This window comes from Eretmochelys imbricata, chromosome 14 (genome assembly GCF_965152235.1).
Source record: "Eretmochelys imbricata isolate rEreImb1 chromosome 14, rEreImb1.hap1, whole genome shotgun sequence".
NCBI lineage: Eukaryota > Metazoa > Chordata > Testudines > Cheloniidae > Eretmochelys > Eretmochelys imbricata.
In genome coordinates, this window is record NC_135585.1 from 29183576 (window position 1) to 29195657 (window position 12082).

Below are 12082 nucleotides of genomic sequence, written 5' to 3' on the forward strand. Positions count from 1 at the left end.
GGTGGGACGGGGAGACTGGGATCACCTGGGGGGCGGGGGGGGGGGGGAACGTAGGCAGATTTCTAGACAAACCTCCTGCCCGGCTTCACAGATGGCCCAGGATGGAGAATCCACCGAAGCCCCCGGGGGGTTGGGCCAGCAGCTAATTCCCCCCCCATCCCCGCCAGACAGGTGAGCCTCCCTCCTCGCCTGAATTCATCTGCCTGCAACTCCCAGCCACAGGACAGGCCACGTTCCCCCCGCAGGTATTTACCGCCTCTCTGGGCTGCGCTCCCTAGGCTGGGAAAGGGCTGAGGCCAGGGCAGGGCTCCAGCGGGGCGCGGGGGCGGGTCGGTTGGTCCCGGCACTGAACTCTGATGCCTAATTCCCCGCCCGGAGGAAGGGAGTCGGCGTGAAACTTCGGCCGATTCACAGGCGGCGGCTCCTGCTGCAGCAGCTGCTTCTTGGGGTGCGAGGGAGCCGCAGGGCGGGGTGGGCGGGGGTGGGGAGCTCCGACCCCTCATGGGACCCAGCGGACCCCAGGAGCCTGTGGGGAGCAGGTCAGGGCCGGTGCCCCCCGGTGCAAAAGGGGAGGGCTGAGATTTGTGTCGTCACACCGGCCGGGCGCCACGGGGATGGCCCCTGGGAAACCCACGCAGGGAGAAGCGCGGGAAGGGGGGTGGATCGGGGGGGGGGCCGGAGCAGAAACGTTTCGGGGTCACCTCCCTCCAAACACCCCCAAACCCGCCCCGGCACGCAGGGCCCCGCAGCCAGGGCGGGGAGACTCTGCAGGGGCGAAGCCCTGAGTCGGGGGATGGGCCCAGACCAGGGGGTGGGGGGCCCTGGACACGGAGGGGAAGGGGGGGCCAGGCCCCCCAGGGGCGGGGGCTCGACTGGGGCCCGATCCGCACCCCCGGTACCTTCTCGCTCGGTTCTGAGCAGCGAAGCCCTGAGCCAGGCTGGGAGGGAGAGTGTCCCCGCGAGCCCCGCCCCCGCCAGGGAGCGTCTACAAACGCCTCACCCCCCCCCCCCCCACCCAACCCAGCCAGGGACCATCTGCAAACGCCTCACCCCCCCCCCCCCACCCAACCCAGCCAGGGAGCGTCTGCAAACACCTCATCCCCCACCCAACCCAGCCAGGGAGCGTCTGCAAACACCTCATCCCCCACCCAACCCAGCCAGGGAGCGTCTGCAAACACCTCACCCCCCACCCAACCCAGCCAGGGAGCGTCTGCAAACGCCTCACCCCCCCCAGCCAGGGAGCATCTGCCAGCTCCCCGTCCCCAGCTTCTATAACCCAGGGACCGTCTGCACAGTTCGCCGCCCGCCCACCCGGGAGCCAGGGACTGTCTGCAAACTCTTCGCTCCACACATCCTGCCATGTCCCCCCATTGAACTGGGGCTGGGGAGAGGGGGTCTCCAAACTGTCCCTTGCTCCTTCCTGTCCCTTTATGGTGCAAAAAGCGGGGAGGATTGTGGATGCAAATGTTTCAACTCCAAGATACCCCTTTCCCATCAGGGTATTCACCCCACACTCTCCATCCAGGGGCAGTGGTGAAAGAGGGGCGAGAACCCGTCAGTTGACTGTCACACCTGCCTCTCAATAGCGAGAAGGCATCTGAGAGACATGAGGAAGCTCGGCCAGATGTGGGGAAGGGAAGGGGGAGTTTTTCCACCCACCGCGTTTCCTCTGGGGTCTCTGCAGAACCTCCTTTTAATGTCCCGCTGGATGGTGCTGGATCTGTCCCCCCGGCCCTGAGTCCTCTGTGGGTGGGAGCCCAGAGCTGGGGCAGAGAGAGGCCCCCCCTCCGCACACAGCCCCACCCCCACGGACCTCTGGCCAGGGGGGACTCATTGTAATGGGGAGGTGGGAGGTCAGTCTCCATGGCCCCTCCAGACCTCTCTCTCGCTGCTGAGGCTGTCAGCGAGGTAGTGACCAGGGGGATGGGGGCATCTTCTCCCCTACAGCCAGAGCTGGGACCCACCAAATGGACCCCACAAGCAGGCATCAGCTGGGGTCGCTCTTCCACCCCCACGGAAGTGGCTCTGGACTGTAGCTGCTGCTGGGGCAGGTTCATAGGAGGCACCTGTGAACGGGGCAGCCTGACCCACCCAGGGGATGGGGATCCCCCCTTCCTTGCAATTTCAAACATCACAGTGTGAGAGGAGGGGGATCCCCACCCCCCCCTCCCTGATACCCCCTCACCCTCGCTGTGAGCCTCTCAGCAAGGACTGCGGGGGACTCCGGCCTGGGGAGAATCTGGAGAGAGAAGAGAAGAGAAGAGAAGAGAGCTCCAGGGAGGGGATGGGGGTGCAGAGGGTTGGAGGGATGCTGGGCGGGGGTATCTCCAGATAGACAGACAAAGGGATGCGGGCCGAGGGAGGTCATTTACCCAGCACAAGCAGAAGGAGAGTTCGTGCCATCCTGACCTGGTTGCTCTGGGGTGGGAGCTGGGTTCTCAACTCAGCCACCGGACCCGTCTGGGTGCAGGGAGGGGGACGGGCCCTTCCCCTCTGATGGAGGCAGAGGAAGTCACAGCCTTAGGCGCAGTCACCGCTCAGCTCAGAGGGCTATTGCACTGTAACTGCAGTCCTCTTACTTTAAAGTGTAATGTGTATCCCTCTTTTGTATTTATATAGGACTCATGTTGAAGGAGTTTTTTGTCCACCCACTCTGTTCCTGTGAGACACTAGGGCAAATTCTCCAAAGTCAAGTGAGTTACACCAGATGTGAATTTGGTCCAATGTCCCTTTGTAACATCAGTACCCAAGCTTGTATCCCAACTTGATAATCACTCCATTGGAAGGATAAATAAGTCTTTAATTTAAATACTCAGATCCTCAAACCATGAGCCTGGGATTTATATTGCATATTAGACAAAAAGCGCACAATAAAAATCATATCGTATGAGGTGATCAGGTCCCTCATTCACATTAATTGCTGTGTTTCTGTGTCTTGCTATCACTGTACGCTGAGTTGAGTATGTTGTGAAATCAGTAACTTGAATTATTCTTTTATCTTGTGAACCATCAAATGATATTTCCCGAATTGTTTCAGGTGCTCCGATGGTCCAGTGAAGCACAATCTAGAAATTCCATTTGAAACATCCATGTTTGCCAAGAGAAACCAAAGCTACCGGTAAAATTCTATTCAAGTATCAGGGGAAATGAAGGTGTATTAACTGTATGGAAGATCACAGTTAACAAAAATTCTCTCTCTCTGTGTCCCCAGACACAACTATCTATCTAATCTAATTTATCGTATTATCTAGGTATTCCAACAATAAATATATTCAGACTAATCAAGTGCATAGTGTCTCACAAAAGTAGAATTCACAGAATAAACTAAATTGGTTGAGAACGATTTGGGGACATAATCTTCCTTGTACGTATCACTTTCATAACCTTTAACATTTTGAAACAGCCTCCACCAGGCCCAAAGTGATATTTATCCACAAAAGCACCACATTTCGGAGGCATTTCATGATTCTAACACCTGTGAGTGCATGGAAACGTTAGAATTTACACTCACGAAACTCAATGGGCTCAAGATTCAATGGAAACATGGACACTGCTTATGTGAATCAGTGAGTGACCACTTACAATGATCTTTATGTGAATATTAGGTAAATCAGATGGCACAAAATCTTAACCAGTTCCATGTTATTTTATGAAGCGATATTAATTGTACATAGCACATCCTTATGTTTTAAGTACATTTGGTAGACTGGATGCTAATCTACTGTAAATTGGCAGTTGAAGGTCTGGCCCAAGACAGCAGGCAAGCCTCAAAGGGTTCCAATGTTGGGTTAAGATAAAATTCTGGACAATGTAGGGTGAAATCCTGGCCGCACTGAAATTAAGTTCTGTCGTTGACGTCAGTGGGGCTAGGATCTTCTTATGATTTTTAATGTCTGTCTCACAATATTTGTTGTTTTTCTTCAAATCTCAACTGCTTGAATCAACAGATCAGCTTTCATATTTTCTTTTACATAATCATTATCCCTCTCTCTTCGGTAGTTCTTTTCATCCATAGATCACAAAGCACTATATAAAGGAGGTGAGAATCATTATCCCCATTTTACAGATGTGGAAACTGAGGCACAGAGAGAAGCCATTTGTTAGGGGGCTTATTCCTTCACCCACTTACTTCCCTGGTCCTTCTCGCATGAACAGAGAGCAACAATACCCGAAGTCCAAAGGTGCAAACAATTCGATGTTTATTGGGGTGAACTTCCAGCAAGCATGATTCCAGTTTCCTTCCTTAGTGTCCCTCTTCCCAGCTCTGATACCACAGAGCCTTACACCTGTCTCCCTCTTCCCATTCCTGCCGTTAGCCAAACATGATTCCAATTTTCCCATCCACAGTTTCCATTTCCCCCTGCCCACACACCCACCCACCCACTCACTTCCTGATTGACTGCAGACTATACAACCCCCTAACACCATTACTTGCCCAAAGTCATCCACCAAGCCAATGGCAGAGCCAGGAATAGAACTAAGAAAAGGAGGACTTGTGGCACCTTAGAGACTAACCAATTTATTTGAGCATAAGCTTTCGTGAGCTACAGCTCACTTCATTCTCCTAGTTACAGTCCAGTCCTCTTGCCACCAGGGCACACTCATGGTTACAGAGAAAAGCATAAAAACATGAAGTGCACCCTACAGACTCAAAAACCAGACAGCAAATCAAAAGAACCCAACATTTATTATTTAAAGCCAATCTCATGATTTCTAACAACGTCTCCTCTCCTTGCTGAGATGCTCGCAGCGAGGGTGAGGGGGTATCAGGGAGTGGGGGGTGGGGATCCCCCTCCACTCACACTGTGATTTTAAAGGTGAATCAGGACTAAGATTCTGGATTCAGTTTTGACATCATCAAAATTTTGTAAGCTATTCTCACATATTTTCAGTCCAAACCGGCAGAATCCGTGTGAAATCAATCTTTCCAAAATTTTGGAATGCCCGTGTACTAAAAACAAAGAAAAAAAGAAGCCTACAAAAATACCCATCTGGGTTTTTACCCAGTCTGGAACTGGAAACGGAACTTTATTCTGAATCCCCTTCAAAATCCACTGGGGTCTTGATTTGAGGTTCCTGTGGGTTTATCTTACCTCGGTTTGGAAGGGTTAAATTTTTATCAGGAAATGTCAGGAAATGCCAGTTTCGCCACACAGAACGTCAACCGCCCCCCCCCCCCCCCAAAAAAAAAGGTCCAAAAAACCAGTTGTCATTAAATAATTATTCTCTGACCCACCTTGTTGTCTGACATGCCACAGTAATTTCCCACAAGTGTGAAAATACAAATAGACAATTTTTTTTAAAAAAAATGCTCACAAATAAACCTTGATATTCTCTGTCAAAATTATAAAAAATAAAAATTGAATTCTGCCAAGCCTGTCGATATCTTTATCCTCTCCACAGGCCAGGCCTTAATAGAAATAAATAATTGGCACATGTGCAATTTGTTTCATTTTAAATTAAATACAAAGTAAGAGGATAATAATGCATAAGGGCTGGATTTTGAAAGGTATTTAGGTGCTTAGTGGGGTTTTAAAAAGTATCTAGGCCCTTAAAACTCATAGAAAATCCCATTAGGCACCTAAATAATTTAACAATCTGGCTGTAAATGTTCAAGGATGTGAGACACTAAGGACCAGATTATTAAAGGTATTTAGTCACCTAACTCACACTGATTTCCATTGGAGTTGGGCAGCTAATTATCTTTAGACTTCTGGCCCTCAGGGATTGTTGTTGTTTTTTCAGTACCCTATCAACTTTGGTATATCTTCCATGTGCAGACTCATTTTTCTTTCACCACATTTTCTGTGACAGCCAATGACCTCCAGCACATTTTGAAAAACATCGCTTCCCTGAATACATGTCTCAGGGCTTCTTTTACCTCTGGGTTCCTCAGTGTGTAGATGAAAGGGTTCAACAGGGGTGTGACAATAGTATTCAAGATGGTGACTATTTTGGTCAATTCCAATGAGTTCTGCATGGAAGGGCTGACATGTAGGAAAATGGTCGAACCGTACCAGATAATCACAACTGTGAGATGGGAAGAGCAAGTTAAAAAGGCCCTTCTCCATTCCTTATCTGATGGGATTGTCAGTACAGTGGAGATGATGTAAATGTAGGAGAGCAAGGTTATGACACAGGAGCCCAGGATGACAATGAAGGAGATGATAAAGGCCACCAGATCAATAAGGTAGGTATCTGTGCAGGAAAGAACTATCCACGGTGCTATGTCCCCAGAGAAGTGATTGATGACACTAGGGTACAGAAGGACAACCAGGTGATCAGAAATGCTGGGACACAAATAGCCAGGAAACCACACAACCAAGAGCCAACAGCCAGCTGAGCAGTCAAGGTGCTGTTCAGGATGGAGCTGTAGAGCAAAGGATAGCATATAGCCACATGGCAGTCGTAGACCATGACAGCCAAGAGAAAAATCTCTGTGCATCCTAGGGAGAAAACAAAATACATCCATAGGACACAGCTGACGAAGAAGATGGATTTGCTTTGCGACACAAGGTTGGCAAGCGTCTTTGGGATACAAGCTGTGGTCTGCCATACCTGCGGGAAGGAGAAATTGCAGAGAAGGAAGTACATTGGGGTGCGAAGGTGACGGCTGGTTGCCACTAGGACTATGATCGCCACATTTCCTGTGACAAGGAAGAGCACAAAGAGCGAGATCTGCAAATATTAGGTCCCAGGGAATCCCAGGAGAATAAATTCCTTCACACTGGTGTGATAGCCCTTTTCCAGTGCGGTCAGCTGTTTTACCTGCCAAAACAAATGAAGACATGAAATTAAACTGATTAAACACAACCATGGCTTTGTGGGTTACAGATGATTTTGATGCACAGAAAGAGCAGATAAACCATTATTTCCTGCCTCTTTTAATTAAGGCTGAAAATATCCTATTGCTATTACATTTCTGGAGCCTTCCTGCTCACAGGGTGAATTTAAGCTTGTCCTAAATTTTCCTGTGGAAACTTTTTTTCCAGTGGAAAGTGGCTTTTGGACCAAAAAGAAACTTTCAGGATAGAAATTCCATTTTCAGGTGTTCCTTGAAAAACACAATTTTTAGTTTTTGTCAATGAAACATGTTTTTTCCATGGTCAGCATCCAAAGCCCAAGATTGATTTTATTTTAATTGATATTTTTGTTGTTTTAAATTGAAAAATTTCAAATACAAAGTAGTTTTCTGGGTGTGTGGGGGTGGGGGGGCAAGGGTTGTCCTTTTGACAAAACCCTGAAAAATTTCAACAGAAAAAACAACATTTTTCCTGTAAATTCTTCAGGATTCAGGAGCCAAATCATTTTCAAATGAGACCTATGGGTGTTAGGCATTCAGCATAATCTGTGATTCCTTTAGAAGTGAACAAAACCCCATCGTCTCTTTTGAAAATCCCTGCTAAATAGGGTGAGCTTTTCAAAAGTTCTCAGTATAGGCCTATTTCTGCTCCCGAGGAAGGAAGTCAATAGGATTTTTGTCATTGAGTCAGTGGGAGCAAACTTAGGTCAATACTGAACACATGAGATTTGTACCTGTCAATTTCCTTCCTACAATGCAAGAGGACCTTTAATTCTTTTTGTGCAGAAAGTTGCAGGTTCTAAGCCTGCTGAAGTCCCAGGTTGGAATGGGGATGTTATACAAAGTTGCAGTTCAGAGGACAGCTACTCAATTTTGGAGCATAAATAACCATTTACATCTATAAACCAGCATTCATTTTGGGTGGTTGAAAATGAGTCAGTTGCAACCTCCTTTGACCAATTGAGACTGAGGTGTGCAAGGTCATGCAATGCACCAATTACAGCAAAGCTCAGGGCCAGAGAGGACCAAAGAACAAAAGGAAGCAATTTTCCTAAAAAAATAAATAAATAAATCAAAAAATGCATCCCTTTTTTATCAGAATTTTAAATTCTGATGATGAAGAATTTCCTCAAAACTGTGAATTTCAAACATTTTTGACCAGCTATGCCAGGAGTCTGCAATTCTTCTCCCCGTTTAGTCATTCGAACATACTTCTCGACCAGAACCGTTAATAGAACCCAGGAGCCCTGATTCTCAGCCCCCGCTCTGCTCAAACCACAATCCTAACTCCCCTCAAAGAATGGGAATAGAACCCAAGTGTACTGATTCCTGGTCCTTTGATACAACAGCTATTCTACGCATCCCTAATAGAGCTCAGCACAGAATCCAGGTACCCTCACTCCCACACAACAGACCGCAAGCCCCACAAATACAGCAAAACTGTAATATGCCGAGTTTCTAAAACACCTTCAGAAAAAAATATCAGGTTCCCAGAGCTGGCCAAAAGTTTCCTTCACAGATGGATTAATGCTGAGGTCTCAAATTTGAGGCATTCAGAATTAGAAGCCACTTTTGAAAAAGTTGTCCCTACCTTGAAATCTGTCAATGACTTTTACAGTGAATGTTCTGAATTTTTGTTTGATTGCTTGTTTTGGGTGTTCTGATTTTTCATAACCTAAATTTAGTCCCCCTCCCTATTTGGATTTGAATTTGCAAAGGATCCGAAAGGAGTTACGAAATGTAATGGAGTTGGGCGCCTAACTCCCTCAGACACCTTTGAAAATCCCAGCCTTAAATATTTTGTATCAAAGTCTAATCAACACAGGCAATCAACAATTATATTTTCTCCCTCTTCAATATAAACCATTTATTTTGTTATGAATAATATCCTATGAATAACATCTAATGCCCTGATTCTGCAAACAGTTAATACATAAATAAACTTGCATATATAGACATATATAAAATAAAAATGCCTAAATTTACTCACATGAATGATTCCTTTGAAGTCAAGGGTTCCACTCACATGAGTAAAGTGAGGAAAATAAGTAAAATTTTTAAACATTTTTAAACAATGGAACTTACTGCAACTCATCATTCAGCAAATCTTCTCACTGGGCAAACCTTCAGCTGGTGTGAATTATCAATAGACAGGGCTGATGAGAGAGGGAAGGTGGAACAATTGTACTGAGGTCCTGAGCTCAGTGCCCCTGCAAAACTATCTATTTAGGGTGAAATGAGAGGGGGAAAACATAATTTACCGGGCCTCCAAATTTCTCTCAGCAGACCTGTCAATGGAGCTACGATTATTTAGACCAGCTGAGGATCTGGCTCTTTGTATTCAGTCTCCACTGATGGAAAGAGCAAATTTCCAGAACAGTTAAAGCACCTGATTGACAAAATCTACTTGCCTGCCCTTTATCACGATGAAAATGATGAAAAACAGCCGTGATATTCTATTTTCTCCATAAAAAGAAGGACTCATCTCAGCTGAATGGTAGAGTTAATCTTTTCAAGACTTTCCTTGTACCAACGAGACCTTATTGGCTTGCAGGGAACTGTATGCCTTTCACAGTAAATTATGTTAAAAATATGGAATTCCTTTAAAAAAATACCTCGTTTGTCAGGTAGTGAACTGTAAGCACTCAGAACCAAGTTGGACACTAAGATGACGATTGATTAGATAGATAGGATAGGATTAAAGTTCAAAATGATCTGGACAAACTGGAGAAATGGTCTGAAGTAAATAGGATTAAATTCCATGAGGACAAATGCAAAGTACTTCACTTAGGAAGAAACAATCAGTTGCACATATACACAATGGGAAATGACTGCCCAGGGAGGAGTACTGTGGAAAGGGATCTTGGGGCCATAGTGGGTCACAAGCTAAACATGAGTCAGTAGCGTAACACTGTTTCAAAACAAAGAGCAAATATCATTCTGGGATGTATTAACAGGAGTGTTGTAAGCAAGACACAAGAAGTAATTCTTCTGCTCTATTCTGCGCTGATTAGGCCTCAACTGGCGTATTGTGTCCAGTTCTGGGCACCACATTTCAGGAAAGATGTGGACAAATTGGAGAAAGTCCAGAGAAGAACAACAAAAATGATGAAAGGTCTAGAAAACATGACCTATGAGGGAAGACTGGGGGGAGGGGGAGAGGGAAAGGGCTTGTTTAGTCTGGAGACAAGAAGACTGAGGGGGGACGTGATAACAGTTTTCAAGTACATGAAAGGTTGTTACAAGGAGGAGGGAGGTAAATTGTTCTCATTAACCTGTGAAGATAGAAGAAGAAGTAACGGGCTTAAATTGCAACAAGGGCAGTTTAGGTTGGATATTAGGAAAAACTTCTGAATTGTCAGGGTAGTAAAGCACTGGAATAAATTGTCTAGGGAAGTTGTGGAATCTCTATCTTTGGAGATTTTTAAGAGCAGGTTAGACAAACACTGTCAGGGATGGTCTAGATAATACCCTTTTAACAAAGTTAAAATAATTTTCTAACCTCAGATCAGGTTAGGTGGTTGCTTCAGATAGTGATGGAAAATACAAGGTCTTTGGGAGAGGAAGAGTTATTTTGTAGATTTGCAAACTCCCTTATGATTAGTTCTCCACAGAGTGTTTACGTCCTTTCTGAAGTCATATGAAAAAGTCACACATGAGGTACTTTCTGAGGAACAGTTTATGATCCCATGGGTGGCTGAACATTCTGTTCAGCTCACAGTTGCTATCATGCATTACATTTGTTCTTGTTCACATTTGCTTGTACTAACAGAAGAAACTTCCAGTATGGGCAGGCTGTTCCCATAACTGCTTCTGCATGTGGCCTCTTACAGCTCTTTCTGAAGGACGAGCATTTGGTGAGGATTACCATACACTCGAGACTGAGACAATCAGGTTTATTCATTCAAACCTTTCTTTGAACCAAAAGCAAGGCCCTGCACGTTACAATTACCATAAAAGCAATGAATGACAGATATACAGAAAAAGGTATTGCCCAATTACCTTCTCTTGGGGGCTTAGTCGCTCTCGATTTCTCCCATGAGGGTCTGACTATTCCCTTACACTCTAGCATATTTATACCTTTACACGTTATCTGACCATCCAATCAACATTAAGCATTGTGTCTTACCTAACCCATAGTATATACATGTGCAGGCTTCAGTTTACAAAACGTTGTCTGTCCAGGCTACTTTTATGTCATCGTGTCCCTTTTCCAATTGGTTTATTTACTTGGATCATACCACTCAAATATAGGGACTTTTCTGTTTTTCACAATACAGGGACTTTTTGGCAATACCTTTTATGTATTCTACTGATTAACTTCCTTTTATCTATGTCCTTCAACACAGTACAAAACACCCTTGTCTTACCCAGCCGCTGTAAGCATTCTTTAAAGAAGTCTCCACATGGACAAATTTCGCAAGCAACACTCATGTCAAGCAAAGACTTGGCTGAAGCCAGTGAGCTTAGCATAAGTATTACCCTGGCCTGTCCACATTTCTTCACCAGACTAGACCCATGTGTAGGACTCTTCCAACACCAGGCACTGGTCACTGTTACAGATGCTTTCCTTAGACTCCAACAACAGGGTGCAAACTGGTAACAAATGCAATGTTGATATTTTTCCACCACAATGTGAGCAAAGACTTACTAATTCATATGATACAGATCATCAACTCACTATATCAGCTGTAGATTTCTATCAACCTATGTCTTTGGTCCTGTGTCCCATGCTGAGATGAGGAATCAAATTCAGTCGGTGCACTACTGAAGACCTCCTTAAGTGATCCTGTGAGGGTTAGGTGTAAGGTAAGTACTTCTCTGCACAGGATGATTTTCACCCTAAGGCGTACGGAATCTGCCCACTGGCTCTGAACTGGAACAAGTCACAATTTCTGTATTCTAGCCACAAACACATGTGCTCTCATCTTTGCAGCTCATTTACATTTAGGAGCTCTGACCTATCATTTAGAATGGGGTGTCCATGTTGCCAAGCCTAGCGATGTTATCATGAATCTCTCACGGAGTTGAGGGCCATAAAGTCACAGATCCTGATTCTCTTCTCACATGTATTGCACTATTATGGGGAGTAGCTTCTGCTTTAGGGGCCAGTCCTGCCTCAATTAAGTCCATGCCAAAGTGGACTGGTATTTTCAAATGTGCCTAAAGGAATTTAGGTGCCCAAATCTCATTAATTTAAATTGGAGTTGGAAACCTAACTCCCTTAGTCGCCTTTGAAAATCCCAGCCTAAATCTCTGGAAGGGGAAGGGAGATCAGGT